The sequence below is a fragment of the Manduca sexta genome, chromosome 7 (genome assembly GCF_014839805.1).
Source record: "Manduca sexta isolate Smith_Timp_Sample1 chromosome 7, JHU_Msex_v1.0, whole genome shotgun sequence".
NCBI classification, from domain to species: Eukaryota; Metazoa; Arthropoda; class Insecta; order Lepidoptera; family Sphingidae; genus Manduca; species Manduca sexta.
Window position 1 is genome coordinate 1850697 of NC_051121.1, and position 16699 is coordinate 1867395.

General features: G+C 35.8%; 1 protein-coding gene across 2 annotated transcripts in view; it reads right to left on the bottom strand.

Annotated features, from left to right (window-relative positions):
- Positions 1-16699, bottom strand: part of LOC115455567 — a 158558-nt gene that overhangs the window by 141075 nt on the left and 784 nt on the right. The gene's annotated exons all lie outside the window — the stretch shown is intronic.

Sequence of the window (16699 nt, forward strand, 5' to 3'; positions counted from 1 at the left end):
TTCAACATATTATGAAACATAATTTGTAATAACGCCTATTCTGCAATTTCTTTTTATCCAGTTACGCATGCGTTTAGTAAATAAATGTCGAGTAATCTTCAAATAGTCTTCGTCATAACTTCTGCTTTACGCTCTTTTTTATACAATGGAAACAGGAGACGAGAACCCGCTCCTATTATGGTAGGTGTCATTTTAAAAGCAGTAGTAACAAATTTAAATAACAAAGCTCTTCATGGCTGTTATGCTCCTCCTCAAAGATATTGCTTTAAAAAAATATATACACACTTCACCATGTATGTATATCTTCACATCCCATTATATCGCTACATCGAGCTCAAATTCTTGACTCCGTGGTAATACTAACAAAAATCTCAGTATGCTTTCCACGATCCAGGATTCGAACCCAGGAGCCCGGAACGATGTCTCACCTCGAACGCAACACAAGTACGCTGAGACAATCTGGAAACCTTCAGCAGTTTCATCGTATACGTTTAGAACCGTATTACGTTTTATAAAATCAAAAAATATAAATTCAAACTCTTTCAAAACCTTGGGCATTAAAATTTCGCCTAAAGTGGCCATTGAAGATGCAAACGGCCATATATTTCTTAATTTAACTCAGAAACAGGAAACGTGCATAAAATACCCGATTGTCTTTAACTTTGACAGTTCGATCTAAAAATGATAATGGGGTGACGCAATTCGACCTCTTGCCTCTTTCCACATTACCATAGTTATATGATTAGATAATGTTATTAGCATAGAAATGTCGACGAAGGAATATTTAAGTATTTTTATAAAATTAAATGACGCGTAAAGCCGCTTGCATGACGGTATTTGGTGACTGGGACTATAAATAAACCAATATCTAAAGTAACAACTTGTTTCGTTTTGTATGGTCAGTGAGATTTCTAAAAAATAAAATACCTCTCGCCCTTTGCTGTTCCCCATTTTGTTCCTGTAAAAGCGGCAGAATCCGTTCTTGTAATAGTCTTTATAGGTGGTGGCGAGCACTCACCATCAAGTGGTTCCTTTGGTCGTTTACCACCCTATCTTCTAATAAACTCAGAACTTTTAATCACAAATTCTGTAAGGCATTGACAGATAAGATATACTATACCTGGTACAGTGATATTAAAGGTCTCGTGACCTTAAAACAGCCGCTGCTTTAGTTGACAGTCGGGACTATCCATCGAGAGAGCAACTCGTCTTTTAATTTAATTCATAAAAAAATATAACACTATCATATTCCATTATCACTATTAAAATAACGTCTATCGGGAAACAAAAGTGTTTATAAAGTTCAGAATTCACGAAGGGACCGTTCCCCCGATCGGGACCCTTGATACGTGCTGTCCAACACTAGCGTCGAGACTGCAAACAAACGTGATCAAGATCAAGGGATTGAAGTGAATGGGGTGACGCGTGTCCGTAATTGAGTTCTTGAATGCTATTCTTGATATAAAAATGACGAAGTTATACGTAGGAACACACAACTATGATCAATCAACATCAGATAGCAACATTGTAGGTAAATAAGTGGTGAAACCGGATTAGTGACCAGGCCATATTTTAAGAAGATTTACAGACAAATCACATCAGTAGAGATTAGGAACAAAATAGAGTACCATGCTAATTACAAATCTTCGCAAAAAAAACATATTTCATGGGTTTTCAATGTATGCCAAAAGTAGCCAGCTTCCTACATGAAATGACAGAAAACAAGTCGGTCCACTTGCATCTCTACCTGCCTCTACAAATATCGTGAACTTTTTGTCCTAAGAACAATAAAAAATCCTGACTCTCACTAGTCACATAAAACTGTAAAGGTCCTCAATGCCTTGAAGACGGAACCGGTAACCTTAAGATCAGGCTCTTCAAGTAACAACTAGGCCAAGATTACCTCAGGGAGGAAGGACGCCCTCTTATCTCGTGGACGACAATGAACTAACTTGATGTTTTATTGTAATTGAAAGTAGAACAATTACTTGTCAACGTGCTGTTTTTTCTGAGTTTGGTCACATTATAGTATTAAGGGTTATTTAGATTCCTATTTTACATGGAGATAACATTTTTACTTTCAATTTTTCCCGTAATGCGGTAGCTCATCCCGTAAAAGATCCACAGAGTGCCCACTGCTGAAAAAAGGCTTCCCCAAAGATTTCCAGGTAAACCTATTCAAAACGACCAATATTCTTATAGAGCATTTCATAAATATAGAAAAAATGTATCAAATTAGTATAATGATTTTAAACTAAGCCGAAATATTTAGTTAACTGAAAATTTGATTCACAATAAACGTTCTTGCTTCAACAACCAAAGTTTAAAATAATGTAGGGCCTGTCCCACGTCATCTGAGTAAGCCCTAATCGTCGAAATATAAGGCGACCAATAAAAAGTCAAGCTCCCAAATAAATCATAAACAAAAGATGTCATATGAATTAATTCTCTTATACGTTAATTGGTAAATGACATTAAACATTATCACTCTTAATTATCAACTTGTTTTAGCGTAAAGAGGTGATTAAGAATTGCTTAAATAGCTGTCAAAAGCATCACCGGTTGCTAATTTAAACCCTATTAAGGCGATACCTCAAGGTCCATTTTCATACATTTTGTTTCACCTTTAATCTGGGTAACTAAACAAGTATTGGCAAGTAAAGAATTTAAATTCACGTCTAGTTAGTGAGTGAAAATTTCGTCATATTAAATTTTAAAGGCCGAAATATCCATGTTTTTCTTTCAACTGCGAGAACTAATCACTAACTAGACGTGAATTTAAATTATTTACTTGCCAATATTTGTTTAGTTACCCAGATTAAAGGTGAAACAAAATGTATGAAAATGGACCTTGAGGTATCGCCTTAAGAGGCAAGCTGGCAGGTTTTGACTTACAGCTGATCGAGTAAATGTGTATTTTAACTAAGCATAGCTTTGCGATATTTTTTTAAGTAAGACTGTATAAATCAAGCCCTTAGAAAAAGATACCATTGATTCATAACCCTGGCTTCTCAATTCTGTCACATGTTTCCATAGTATAAAATTGCCAGGTAATCCAAGCAAGGTTAATAAAGCCGTTGAGTCATGCTATTGTACAGACCAGCTTTGTGGCAGGACTGATCCTTTCATACAGATGGCATTGTTACGTTCTGTTGATATATTTTGGGACAGATTTTCTGAAAGTCACGACTTATTGAATTATTGGGTCGTTGATTAAATTCTGATTACGAAACTGGTTGATATTGTTAGATATCAGATTTATAATACATTAAATACTAATAAAACAGATTGGCTTTTAATAAGAACAACTCTGCAATAGGACAAGATAATGATTTCTTATGTATACGCGAATGTTAAACATTGAAATTAATAATTTATGAATTTCATCGCGGTTTTTCATATTATATTTTTTTCGCAATATTTTAAAGACTTTGCAGCCTTCGTATTTCAGGGCGGACTGGAACGGGGTGGATACTGCAATAAAATCCGTAAAATAGTTTTATTTCTATAGGATAAGATGTTTATAAACTAAATTTTGTCTTACAGTTTGAGCCTTATGCATTTACCATAACATCTTAGCTAAATAATATCTTCATTAAAAATGTTGGTAGATTTTTAAAAGAGTCCAACAAACCTACATTGCAAATGAAGAATCCATTCCTCCAAGCTTGTATACAAGGCACTGACCTATGAGAGGCTGCGTCATAATTAACAAAAGTGCCCCAATGCGGGTCAGCAAACCCTTTTAACTAACGGGTCAATGTAAGTTCAAATCACTTGGCGACATGTGCAACCTCTATCAAATAGTTCAAGTTATTTTATGTTTGAAATTCGAGAAGTTACCAATAGAAAGCCTAAATCTTGATGGTTTTATATCCCGTCCAAAGCTTTAAGAAGTCATAGCCACAGCAAAAGCCCCTGATATCATCAGCATTCCTCAAACCTGCACAGTAATCCATAAAAATACATACAAAAAAATATAAAATTTCCAAACGCCTTTAAATTTTTGTGTTCGAGATTAATCACCGTTTTTTCTTCACTAAATTAAATATCGTTCATTTTAGATAAAGAAAATCGATTAAAGTTAATGTGTGCAAGCATTTTTAAAATTTTACTTTGTTCAGTTACTTTTGTGACCTGTGTGTCTGTACATATGAACTTAAGACACAGCTGATAGCTCACAGGCAACATTCTCAATTGCCACTATGCAGCAGCGTGCAAGTATTTTTGTTTTCCGGCTTTAACACTAATCTATGTAATTGATGAGCTAAAACATAATCTTAAATCTCTGCCAAGCGCATTCATTTCTTTATAATTAAAGTACTGAACACTATTTCCGAGCATTTACCAACTCGTCAGTAACAATGCAGCCACAAGATTTACAACCCTATCATGATATAAAACAATTCATAATCATTTGTCACAAGAAAACGTGGTATTGTAGGAATCTCTCTAATATGGATTCCGTTGCTCGTGGCGCGTGAAGAGTGAGGGTCTGTCAGTAGCAATTACTCGAAATCAACTATCGCCGGCTAAACAGCGCTCGCTGGACCGTGCACGAATCAATGACCAGCTTTACTAAGGATTCTCGATTATATAACTCGATTAATACTCGATTCAGATTTTGGAACTTCTTTTATTCTCATTACTATATTTTAGAGCTATTTTGATTGAGGCTCGTATAGTCGAATGAATGTAATTTTTAACTAAAAATACTATTGGTGCTGTATACGTATTTGTCAAATCACAACTTGATTAATTTATATTATAGCTGATCTTTGGCATCCAAATAAAAAAGAATTCGACAACGTAGCTTTATTTACGCATACAAATCGACACGACAATGTGAATGCAATGGTACAGTCCGACATGATGGAAAGCCTATCTACAGACTGATGGCGCATTACTAAGGTATTTGAAGTCGACAGTTGACAGTTCTTTATTTTCGACTGTAAGCGATTCTATAGTCATTTTCAGTCCGGTTATTACTATAGCTGGGTAGGTATAAGTCTTTCAAGCGGGACGTCAAAACATTCAGTTTTGACGTCCCGCTTACGCTTCAAAGACTATCTTCTTGGTCCTGCTCCGCTCTTGATTGACTGATGTAAAAGCATTTAAGAAAGATCTGGATACGAAATATTGCTTTAATAATTGAGAGTCCTAACCAGTTTTTCTTGATTCACAGCCCATATTCCACAAGGCGAAGAGAATAAATACTAAAGTAAATCATCCCTGATTTTACTTTAAGCCAAAACTATTAGACCAAAGCATTTGTTTTCGAGTTCCTATGGTAAGGAGCCTAGCGTGATGGAACGCGACTCGCCTACAACGCTTTAACGACTCATTTACAACTCGAACGACGCAGTTTCGTTTCAGACCGTATTAGAGAGGGATGGTGGATACCCAGCAGAACTTATTTATATCGCTGTCCTTTTCCCTGTGATTACTGTGTTGACGAATGAGAATTTCATTGATTTGAGATTTTCTTTTATTATTGTTTTGAATGACAAGACGAGCTTGCCTTTCGTCAGATGGTAAGCGATACGACTGACCATAAACGGCAGAAACACCATCTAACACCCTGAATTACTGTTGGAAATATACAATGTAATTTCACCTTTATTATTTTAAGTTGGCAACAAGCCTTTTTTATTTCCTTTATAAAGTGTTCACTGTATGCTCTATGCCTACTATGGTGGTTATAATATATACAGTTTTAGTTGTACCCTTTTTTCTATAAATAAAACAACATTTTCGCTACATAAAACTTCATTAGTTATTTTATCTCATCAATTACAAAGTATTATTTGGTATTTCTCTCGCCATGCTGAGACATGAGATGGTCGGTCTACACTAAGACGCATGTTTTGTGACGTATATAAGGAGCAATGCGGACAGATAGAAGCCAAAAAATAAATAATGCTCTGACTTATTTAGACATATTTTATACATATATTACAATTCATTATCAATTATTCACGCAGCTGTAACTTTTATTTGTGTTGTATTTCGTCCCATAACTTTTCTAATTCTTTTCTAAAAGCTATTCTTACAACAACAGAGGTTAGAAATAATAATAATAATAGCAGGCAGATGTTCTTTTGTTCCCTAATAGTCCCTTGGGTATTTGGGTATTAATGAGAGTACAAAAAAAAGTATTATGAACCTTATAAACACACGTTCTGATGACGTTGCAATGGACATTGCTTAACATTGAATTTCTTAACATTTTCGCTTATAACTTTTTTTATTTATAGTTCTACGACAAAAGTTACAAGACCAAAGTTGTAGAGAATTTAATTTGCAACAAAAACGTTTATACATTTTTTTTTGTCAGATAAATAGTTTAAGAGATACATCGTAAAAACCATTTCAACCCTTATTTTCAAGATGGCGGCCGTGGGACAAGGGTGGCGACCCCACAAACTTGGTTTTAGCTTTAGACTGACCCCCCCTACACTTCAAAAAAATAAAATTGCGTCCTCTAAAAAACGCAAGGTAAGGCCTAAAAAATGTAACATTTCAATGGACTAAATGACAAATTAGTTTACCCTGAGACTCGCCGAGCTTCACCGCTCGGTGTCATAAAATGAGTGCCACTGCTGATCCTGGCTTACAGGAGTTGTAGTGGTGGGTGTGAGGGCGGGACTAGTCTATAGCTGTTTCGCTTAGTTTTAAAACCTCGTAATAAAACGCGTAATTCATACATAACACAAATTGTATGGTTAATACATTTCAAAAACCTTTTGTTATTCGCGCCCTCGATTCGCATTGTTTCAAAAACTATTACAACAACGAAACAATAAAGAATGGAGTTATACATACACTATACAATTGCATATGTTGGCCAATGTTAAAAAAAAATACAATATTAAGTTACCCGTCTCATGACGAGGTGGATCTTTGTCGCTTAAATCGACCTAATGAGACTGTTCACGATCTAGTTAGAAAACAGTTAATTTGCGGTTTGCCTCGTCAAGAAAACAGTGCAGTTAATTATGTATAATGTATAGTTGTCGTTGACAATTCATTATTCATAATGTCATTCATAATTAGACTAATCATAACTGGTTCATGTGTCGTCGACAAAACGACTCGTTAACTTTACGCTAACATATAAAGGAATCCCGATTCCCAGCCTATCCATTCTTTATACCTATAGCAGCTGTTCCTAAACATCCAAACCAAAAGAAGACTCAATAAAACCTTTTTTTACCACCTCTTAAATATATATTTGAATAAAGAAAGCTACTGTTTAAAATAAGAAAAACTTTTTAGTCCAATATTTTGTAAATGGAGTTCCATTCTTTACAGTAACTTTTACCTGAAGAACGATAACTGCAGAACCCATTTTAAGCATTACTGCTCTTGGCATCATCTATTCTAGTCTCAATAAAACTGAACTATCCAACTTCAAGATGCTCCTAGAAAGTCATCCTGACACTAGACAGCTCTATTTCGAAGCCGCGTCGCAAAACTTCCTTTAGTGAATAATAGAAGGCAGCGGGAAATTGTTCAGTAACTTATATAGAGAAGTTATTACAATACAGCTGTTCCAAAATCTGTCCGCGTAGAATTTATTGGTATTATTTACGTTATTCGTTGAGGTATATCATTCTGATTACAAGTATTTCGTTTGATAGTGAAAACTGCATGTAAATACTTTCCAGTGTGCTAACGAAGAAATGTATGAGGGTAGAATTGTGTTAGTATATAAAAAAAGTTTATTGTTGAAACAAAAAAATTAAACACAAAATCCTATGTATAACGTACATATATGATATTATGGGCGAGTGGAACATAACATCAGTTCTATGTAAGGTAGTGTTAATGGTCCCGAAGCCAAAACTAGGTCCATTGAGGTTCAACCAAATACAAAGGAAAAAAAATTGGAAATTTTCGTCTAAAGGCAAAATTTAATAATATAAAAACTAAAATTTCTCCTTCTTTTTTCGTACAATAATATTAAACGACATTGCAAACAGTATGATAAAGTTAATAAAGGCGAGACTTCAGTAAATATGTATAGAAAAAATCCTTTTTGTTGAACCAGCGACCCGAAGGTCCCTTGTTCGGAGTTCAGAGAACTTTTGTCTGATTTATGATTTGTTTACGGGTCTTTCTTGTGATGATAAACAGACCTTTCGTACCCATGTCTATTATTACTAGGACTTAGGTATATTTTAGCATTTTGTATCTTCAAATTATTTTTTTTTAAGATAGAATGTAGTGATACTGGATCTAAAGAAATTCTTAAATCTATTTATTTTTTATTTACGGTTGACCAGTAAGAGATGTTACGTTTTCGATAGCCCATTAATTTCAGTTTGATTTACTGCTTCTTCAATATGTGTAAATATATTCAAATGTTGATCATCTTCAGCCGCAGGATGTCCACTGCTGAACACGGGCTTCTCCCAAAGATTTCCAAATCGCCCTATTGGAAGAATTCCAAATGTTGATATCGAAGCATAAAATTTCGAAGACTTTTAGGACCTAGCAGTTAGCATTCAGAGATCTTGAGACCACGAAAACAAATTGTTTTTTCAAAATGGCCACCTATGGTGTGGCAGGGCAGTTTACGCAAATAAAAGGCGTGATTACACAGAAGCGGCCTGTATTTAAATGCAGATCTGTATCGTTTAAAATAACTACGTTTGTTATATGGAACAATCTCACGCACAAACGCGAAACACGCCATTCTGTAGTGATGTGACACGTAGCTATATCGATAGACGCTATCGCATTTTCTGGTTCTTCTGAACTATTCTGTAATGGCGATGAGTCCCTTTTTTCTCAAAATTTTTCAATCCCCCACAATTGCGGAATCTCGATACCTGTTCTTTATTATTTATCCACTTATCGAATTACATTTTTTTAAAGACTGTTCAACGATTCCTATCTCTACTATCTTTAGTAAAAGTATGTCGCAAAAAACACAGTACACTATAAAATTATCCTCATTAACAGTATCGATTTATCATAACTGATTGCAATCTTTATTTTTACTCGTTAACCTATCAACAGACGATAAAATATGAAGCGACTTCTGTTCCTTTAATTGACTCAACACCATATCTATTCATTAACTAATTACTCTCGCCACTCGACAATTGATGTTTCAATAAACGTCTTAAACACTATAATTGTTCTTAGAAACGCTACTTCCATTCTTATGTGGTAATTTGTTTAAAAGCTTGTATATTGTAGGTGAATTAATGGATTGTGTTTATTAGGCTTTTAAAAGATCATTTAATCATTGTTATAATTTATTACATAATTATTGATGTCTCATCCTCTCCCAGTGACCTTTCTGAGCCGAAGTTTATAACCCGTTAGTGGTTTGTCCTCGACATGGTCGCTTAATTGTCAAGGATTGTGAGCGACTACAGTGCTCACCCGAAAGTCCGGTATTTGTATAAGCTGGCCTTTGCCAGGCTAGCAAATGTATGGTCACGTTAAAAAAAATATAATAATTTATTAACTTCCAAGTTACTTTTATCGATAAATTTTCTTGCGCCACGTTCCCAACTCGGTCTTGAATCAATAAACATTATCTCGAACGCGTTATTCTACATGTGGACGCTTTCTAATACTCTATTTGAATTTCATTTGTGTCAAAACAATGAATCGATAAATTATATCATTTGGAAACATCGAGAAACTATCATTGTGTCTTGATTGCTGAAAAATACCTAATAATGCACATCCAGACAGCATTATGTAAGTAGATAATGTATGTATTTCGTAAATTTAATTTTAAGCTTGATTTTGGCTACGAAGACAACTATAGAGTGCATATTACATACCTTTTAGATAAGAAACATTCAGTTCTTTTCAAATTTTATCAAAAGAAAAATATTGAATTATTTACCTAAACTAGCTAATACCGATTTTTTTATATTGTATATCTACTGTACAACACTATACAACAGCCACCAAACTTGAGCACACTACCTCGTTATGGGACATTTTTTCCTCCTAATGATTGATGGTTATTTGGTAGGTAGTGTGGTCAAGTTGTTTGCCGGCTATTGTAAGATACCTCCTAGCCCTTACCGATCTATTGACTTAGTCGCTGCTAGTAAAGTACCTCCACGCTACGTGAATTGTAATAACAACGGCACAGTCGTAATAATTACACAAAACACTAATATTGCGTGGTAGTTTATGAATCGCGGCCATTGTTCGAACCGGCCAGCTGTAGTCGACGCAAAACATCTGTTATTGGAAACATACCATACCCTGACTTGAGTTCCTTCGCTGTTTTATGGTATGATTCGTGTGGTTTAGGAATATTTGTTTATAAGTTTGTCGCCTCTTTTGTTATAGAGGCGCTTTTGGGTTGAAGATTGGCAGTCTGGGGTGCGATGCTGAGATATAGTAATTTGGTCACGATTTCTTCAGAATTCTATCACCCAGTTGACGTCGACAGTTGTCGTATAACTAAGAAAAAACACTTCTGCAATATGCTTGAAAACATTGCAAAGATACCACATTTAATTGGAAAAAGGACAGACAAAAGAAGTCCGTAGCGGATTTTTCCATCAACATCCTTTAATTGCAGATTATTTAAGTTAAAGTAATTTTATTTATTTTTTTATTTAGAATTGCAAACTGAGTTTACAATGATAATTTATAAATGTATCACACATTCATAACAAACAAAAAATTATTGCAACTCTGATTATTAGCAACCACAACATGAGCCACGTAGCAATTATTATATTAATGAATATCAATTTGATATTTAACTGATCTGTCTACAGAAATGTTTGCGCGACAAAAAGAAACGAAATACTGAAACTTACGGTAAATATGAAACAGCGTTGACAGTAAACAAGCCTGGGCCACAGTAGTGACAGCTCCATTATGATTCAAAACGCATAACAGCGCGAGAACACTTTCACCCAAATTAGTTGATGTATGTTCTGGGACACTTTCTTATCGAAGGTTAAATGTATTGAGGTTGTTTGATTGGTATTTAGTTTATTTAATACAGTGGAGTAATAATATTATGGTTATAAAGTCAGCTATTTGATTGGTACTTAGTTTATTTAAAGGAATAAATAATGTTATTGTTAAAGTAAGCTTCGAAAGATGTCTATTAAGATCCTGTCAATATGCCTCTGTGATTACTTCTTCGCTTTTCAGCATTTTATTAAATTTATCAAGTAAACGTATAATGTTTATTTATTTAGCAAAAAATCTATACTATATAAAGCTAAAGAGTTTATTTGAACACGCTAATCTCAGAAAGTCTAAAACTTTTTAGACTTTTCTGTCTGTCAGTATGTTATCGATTTTCTCAAAATCTACTGAACGGATTTTTGTGGAATTTGGTATGGACAGATTAAAAACCTGAAAAGATTATAGGCTACTTTCTATCCCGGGAAAATATATAGCAAGACTTTTATCCCGGAAAACTCCTACACGCAGGCGAAGACGCAAGCTAAAGCTAGTTCAAGATAAAACTAAAACACACACAATGCATTGTTTAATTATAACTAAACTCAATATAAGTCATATGAACCATAAACGATATCTCATTACAAATAATAGACAACCCGCATCCTGTTAGCGGAGTAAACAAAGTCGAGGAGCTATTCTTGTATGGTTCTCCACAAAGGACGCTCGTGTTTTACTTGTGTACAGCTGATTGAATAAAAACAGTGTTTTTACTAAATGACGAGACGACGTCGATCTGTAATGTCTATAAATAACAAAACCAGAACTTTAAAGCATATCATTGTATCTAGTACTGAAATATGACAGCGCTATGAGGTCCTGGGTTTGAACCCCGGGTCGGGCAAATTGATATTTGGGATTTTCTGATCAGTATCAGCCCGGAGTCTGAAATTTGTGGCCGATATGGCGATAGGCTCGCTCTCTACCATATCATGGGACGGAACACACTTGGCGAAAAGTGAGTGCCCTGGTTGCGCCTCTGCATACCCCTTCGGGGATAAATGCGTCACGATGTGTGTGCAGTATTGCAATACGCAATAAAATAGTCTGGTGTTCATGTGATTACATTTTTTTAAATGCGTACACTGTTGCTTGAGGACAGAAGTAAAAAAACATTTAACTAGACTACGTCACATTAGCCCTTGAGGTTTAAATAAAATACTCGGTAGATATGATTTGGCTGTACGCCTGGTATTGCTGAGGTCCATAGACTTCGACCACACAGTATCAAGCAGTAGTTCATCAGCATCCAAAGACTACAGACTCTCGCTTACAAGACCCAAGTTCCCAAACCGTGGCTAGTTTATAGGATGGTTTGCAAGTCACGCACACAGACGTATTCGAAGATTGCAGCTTTCACTATTACACAATAGAATACAATGGGATATAACCGGATATTCGTCACAACATTCAAAACAGGTCCGGTTTTAAATAAAGTTTTAACGACCGAATGTCCTTATAAATGTCTGCAGAGATCTGTTGTCAAGGATATCGCTATTACTACTAGGTTGATATGTTTTTATAGGTACACTCACGCGAACTCATATTGTCCCCGAAGGGGTAGGCAGAGGCGCACATGGTGCACCCATTCTGGCACATCGCCATTACAGGCACAAATTTCCCAAAACACAATATTACTGCTCGACCCGGGGATCGAACCCGAGACGTTAGCAATAGACATACTGTAATACTACTATGCCACTGAGGCTGTCAAGCAACGGTGGCGTATATAGGTATATTTTTATAGGTAGAACATGGTATAACGATTCAGATAGTTCTTAACATCGCAAGCATCCTTGTGTAACTGCTTGAAGGACATTGTAGCCAGTCTAACTGGGCACTAGACGGCCAGCATCTACTATCTACTAACAAGCGTAGTGCAGTGCCATGCAGTGGAATTTAAAGTTCGGACCGCACTGCTATACTAAGGATTACAATAATATCAGCCCTGTATTTCCTGTCCCACTGCTGGGCACGGGCCTCTTCTACTGAGAGGGATTAGGCCTCAGTCCACCACGATAGACTAGTGCGGATTAAGGACTGGTTCTTCTAATCTGAATCGGTTAAATATCATAAGCGAAAGTCGATTCCACAAGGACACGCGGAAGACAACTTGCAAATCGCAATAATGCGTGGGAGAATCTTATTCGACATTTTATAACTTTAGTTTCGTAACTACACTCCGTGACATAAACATGATATAATTCAAACAATTTTAGTATTTGATATAAAATATTCGTTATAAATCTATTTATGGATGGTAAATTTTAGATTTCTAAAACTTATTAAAAATCATTCCCGACTTTACTTTATTTATTTTACTTTAACATAATTCATTTTATATCGGAACAACTTTTACTACAGCACGAGGGAGGAGCCGTGGGAAAAAGCTATAATACTTGCAATATTATGTTACTTAAAATATTCCCATACTACCGACCATAAAAACAATGCAAACACAATATGTGGAACACTTGAGTTAAAATATAAGGGTTGGTAAACACTTACCCGGTCATGCAGGTGGCCAGTGTAAACATGCCTTATTTGTTCTTGTGTGCCCCATAACTTATAAACCTTTTCTAGTGAATGTCAAATATTTTGAATTTCGAATTTAGTAATGGCGGACTAACGGTTAACACCAAGCTGGCTTAATCCATGAAGCATCGGAATGTTTGCCGGCAAACATTCCGATGCTTTAAGTGATGATGGAAAACATGTAGAATGAACGCCGATAAAAAAAGAAAAGGGAAGTGCAGTAGTGATATTTATTTATATCCATTACCTTTTTACGCTATTCCAATTAAAAACATTGAAATAAACAACATTTCTGAGAAAACAGGGTCGAAATCGATAAAAAAATAATAGTGAATATTTGAAATACCAATATGAACATGTGTGGTGTGAACTTGTAGTTAAGAATTATCTCTCTATCTCTTTCACACGCCACCAAAATAGTTGTGACGTTACGGATATTAGGCAGGTAGGAAAAAAGGTAACTTGTTTACTTGTGATCGGGATTTTGTAACTATTGGTATTTTAGATAAGGGTAACATCATTTTCTCATAGTTACACAGGGTAATGCCTTTATTCTACAATGTTTCCAGGAAATAAAACCCATAGACCAAGGTTAAATGCACATGTCCATTTATCTAATAATAGAATGTCCAATTAACGTTAAACGATTACGTACGCCAATAAAATAATTAAGAATCGTCCCCACATTGCTAACATCTGTCGCTCGATGCGCGTATTCCAGATAGCTAAAGAATGCTTACTGTTACTGCGCAGTATTGAGGAAAGCCCCCCAAAGTAAGCAGCCTTGAGCAGTCGTTCGACACATTTGCGACGCATGAACTTGAGCGGGAATATGTATATTTATGAATGTCATTAAAAAAAAATTGGTCTGTTCGAAAATTTGAAACTACCGAAATGTTACTTATTCAATTGTCTATCTAATAGTGTTGGTTAAAAATTTAAATGATTTGTAATAAAGGAGGAGATACACGAAATCGACCATCTTGTAGGATTACTGAACGAAAATTGCGCAAGCGAGATATGTGAGAGCCACACTCGAAGGTTTTCTACTTGGACTGCTTTAAAATGAAATATACCTTCAGATTTTTCTCCAGTCTATTACTATAGCAAACATATTGTAACTGGTGATCTGGATAAAATGATCACCGATGTAATGGAGTGCGACTTTTTGCTTTTGAGCTTTTTCGATTCGAAACATAAGAATTTGAATGTATTCAAAATGGCGATGGCCGCGTAAAGAAAACAAGCACGGTTCATCGATACCGTGAATTTAAAGTGTTAATATGGATTATAAATGAACGCTTGCCTCCAAAAATAAGTATTTGCTATCAATGCTATATCGAAACCAATGAAGCAACATTATTACAATCAGCAAAATAATCACATGACGAATCATTTTTACATTGAAGTACGTCATTCTTTAAAATCGTTAGGTAATTTAACATCCAACGACAGTCTATGACTCTATGTATCTATTCTTACTATATATTAATTCACATTTTAATGTCAGGTCCCGCTTTGGAGGTTATCCTTGCCCGAACCTTGGTGTCGACGTTTGTACAGTTAAGGACTTCTGGCTAACGTATTATTCTTGGCTTTAGGCATGTGCGTAGCTAGCTAGGGGGCAAGGGTAGCTGGTGATTACCCTAGATATTGCGCTTACAGGGGCCTCACTGGATGCAAGTCTTTCGTTGAATTCGGCGATCTTTTTTTTCCACCAGCTGCATACTAGAGGAAATCTGTAGCTACGTATTGACGTAGGTAGGTCGCAGGATGAGGAGGTTGAAGAGTGCAATCCATTGGCGTGAAGTACTTTCATTACAATATAATAATTATACTGTCCCACTGCTGGGCACATGCTTCCTCTACTACTAAGAGAGGTTAAGGCCTTTGTCCACCACCCTACTGCTTATTAGTAGATTCCACACACCCCCAAAACTCCGAATATAGAGAACTTCCTTGGGATTCGTATCAGCGGACATTCGTCTCGGCAGTCCGTTCCACACCTAACTAGGCGATTTTTTCATGATAACTGTGTACTAATTTCCTACTCTTTAGAGATGAAAGCATTAAAAACGTAAAACAATTAACCATGGTAGACATCTCGTAAAATGTACTACAATGTTCCAAATTACTGACAGTAACCCGTGAGCACGCATTTTGAACATGTGGCAGACATGTGCTACGGAACGTGAAAATAACCCAAACATAAATATAATACAATTAGCTAATCTTAGGATAAGCTCTAATTAGATAAAGTTTCGTCATTTTTGTTTGGGAAATCTTTTTAGGATTCATTGGTCAAGGGCAGATTAGGAGATTTAGCGGATGAAACCCTAGGTGAATTCTTATAATTATTATGAACTCTTTCCTATGCTCTGCAGGCTGACTGAAGAAATATCTTGGATCTAATCCTTATCTTCCTTTGCTTTATTTTATAATCACAGTATGCTTGTGTCAATCACTTGTTTAATTTGGTGGCGTTTCAGGCATATGACCATTTAGCGATCATTTTTACTCATCAGTTTTAGAATTATAAAAATTATGATTATCTATGAAATGTTCCGATCCTCAAACTCAAATACATCCTAACTGCGCCCATAGTTAGGAGAAACTTTTACCTCGATCACGCACGAATACAGCAATGATTACTAATTTCTATAAAGATATGTAGGTAGGTTGTATGCTAACTCATTTTGTAAATAAGTTTTGTACCTACTTCGAAAATGTACGCCAGTTATGCATTTCATTGACGATAACGATCAGAAGATAAAATACCTACCTAGCTTATGAAATTAACTCGCAGTAACTAGCTATTCAATAATGTACGATGGTTTTTATTTTTTGCTTGTACATTCCACGTTCTATAAGCAATTTTACTATTACAAGTTTTAAACGACCCGACTGATCTACATAGTCGACATCGAATCGATGGAAAGCGTCCACAGACTCCACAGCAACGATCTAGATAACCGAAGCGAGAGAAATCAAAACAATTTAGTAGCCAATAGCAGTTCGGAAACCTGACATATATTTTCATACTCCGTTGTCGGCGTAGGAGAACCGGCTTGACAGGGAACGGCGAGTCAACAGGTAGGGTACAGGGCACTGACCTACAGTCGCCGGTGCATGCTATGAATGACTGTTCCACGTTCTGATGGCGGAATCACACCAACACAACCACCGCGTGATCGTT